We start from the raw sequence: 2611 nt of genomic DNA, 5'->3' as shown, positions 1-2611 counted from the left end.
AAGAATACACTGATTAAAAAAATAGAGGAGAATATAAAAATGATGGAACCCCTGAATAAACAATTTAGGAAAGAAATAGAATCTATGAAATAGGTTCAAAGTGATATACAGGGAATTAAAACCTCAATCACAAGCTGGCAAAACCGTTTGAGTGAAAGTGAAAATAGACTTTCTGACCTGAAAGACACCATTGCACCTAGTGAAAAAGGAAGAAAAGATCTCTTAAAAACAACTAAGATGCAGGAAAAAATAATTTAATACCTGCAAGACGATGCAAAGATGAACAGGCGGTTCGCCTGGAACGATGCTTCGCCCCCTGATAGAGGGGAGCCAGAGGTGGGGTTGGACCCCAAGAGGGAAACCCGACGCTGGGTGCTACGGGCAACGACGGCGAAGGAGAGGCACTGTTTAAGGAGAAAGGAAAAAACCAGCTGGACCTGTGGCTTTGCAGGCGGCGAAGGCGTTGGCGTCCCACTTCCGTCGGGGACTGCTGCGTCCCCGGCCTGGGACGTGTGCGCGTGAGCGTCCGCGGTGCCCTTGCAGCTGGGGCCCAGCTTCAGACCATCTGCCTGCCTTGGCACCAACTGTCTGCCCTGATGGGAACCTGGACTAGTAATTCCCTCTCTAGGCGTGCAATGGACACTGTGCTCTCCGCTGGCCAACCCTCCACAGACTGTGTGGTAGGGTTTCACTAGAGGAACAGATATAATACGAGGAACAGATGGAGCACAAGATGTACAAATCTATAAGAAATTACAAGATTGGCTTACGACGGTCAGCCATAGAGTCGGACGAGGAAGCATGCAGAGGGCGTCTGCACACCTGAGACTGAAGGATTCAGTCCAAGGCCTGAAGCTCACTGCAGTGTTTTGTGTAGGGCTCTATCAGTCGGCTGATGGATCTGTGACAGAAGGCTGCAGAATCTGTGACAGAAAACTGAAGGACCCAAGCCGGAGGCCAAAGAGTCTGCGCTGGAAGCCAGGAGATGAAGTCCAAGCTAACTGCAAAGACTGAAGTTCCTCCAAGAAAGTGGAACCCGGAATCGTTCCTCAACTCCTTTATGTACCCTTTTTGTGCTGAGTCACTCTGGGGCACACCCTTCCCACGTACAGGGCAGAGTCCCTCCCTGTCCTAGGGTGGACCCTCCCTGCCCCATGGGGTGGGGCCCCCATGGCCCAGGGTGTGGAACCACAGAGAGAATCCAGCCAAGTTGACACAGTGTATTGACCACTGCAGACTGCTTTCATTACATCCCATAAATTCCAGTGTGTCATATTGTCATTGTCATTTAATTGTAGAAACTTACCTAATTTCTTCTTTATCTTTGACGCATTGGTTGTTAGAAGGGTGTTATTTAATTTTCATGTGCTTATGAAGTGTTTGTACCTTCTTTTGCCATTTCTAATTTCATTGCACTATGATCCGATAATATACATGGGATAGGGGGCCTGCCCCTTAGCTCAGTTCTTTAAGTGGCTGCTTCCACAAAGCAGTCAGGCTCAGGTTGCTGTGGTTCGATCCCCACAACTCCAGCCAGTGAAACCTGCCCTGAAGGCATTCGGAGAAAAAAATATATATATATGTATATATATACATGGGATAATTTCAGTTTCTTTACATTTACTTAAGCATGCTCTATGAGCTAGTACGTGGTCTGTTTTAGAGAACATTCTGCATGCGGCTAAGGAGAATATGTATGCTGGTATTGTTAAGTGGAACATTCTGTAGACATCTACTAAATCCATTTGTTCAAAAATTTCCAACAGGGCTGGGTAAATAGCTCAGTAGAATAAGCACTGTGTAAACAGCTTAGTGGAATAAGTGCTTGCCTGGCAAACGCAAGGGCCTGAGTTCAATCCCCAGTTCCACCAAAAAAGAACAAAAAATTACAATAGTTCTGGTATTTATTGATTTTTATGTCTGGTTGATCTGCTTGTGACAGTAGGGTATTCCAGTCCCCCGTTACAGTTGTATTAGCGTTTACTTGATTTTTGTGTCTACTGGCATTGGTTTATATGGTTGGGTGCACTGGTATTTGGTGCATACATATTTATAATTGTCCTCTCTTACTCTTGGATCATTCCTTTAACAAAAATGTAATGACTTTTTCTCTCGATTAGTCTTAGCTTGAAATGTACTTTTCCTGCAAATAGAACAACCACCCATGCTTCTTCCTGGGTTCCTGTCACATGCAGTATTATTTACCATCCTTTGACTTTGTCTATGAATTTCTTTTTTAATTAAATGTTTTTTCTTGTAAAAAAAAACAAAGATGAACAATGTGAGACTAATAGGCATCAATGAGAAGGAAGGAGTCGATACAAATGATATAAAAAGAATATGGGCAGAAGTAAGAGCAGAAAACTTCCCAAATATGGGGCAACAATCTGACAATCCTGTAACCGAAGCATATAGAACTCCAAATAGTATCAATCCAACGAAAACCATACCCAGACACATAATAATCAAGATTCCAGAAATTCAGCATAGGAACAATATACTAAAAGCCACTAAAGAAAAGAAACAGATCACTTTTAAAGGAAAACCCATCAGAATAAAGACAGATTTTTCTTCACAAACCATCAAGTCAAGAAGAGCATGGAGCAAAGTA

The sequence above is a fragment of the Octodon degus genome, unplaced genomic scaffold, assembly GCF_000260255.1.
Source record: "Octodon degus isolate 3935 unplaced genomic scaffold, OctDeg1.0 scaffold00074, whole genome shotgun sequence".
Taxonomy (NCBI): domain Eukaryota; kingdom Metazoa; phylum Chordata; class Mammalia; order Rodentia; family Octodontidae; genus Octodon; species Octodon degus.
This window is presented reverse-complemented; position numbering follows the sequence as displayed.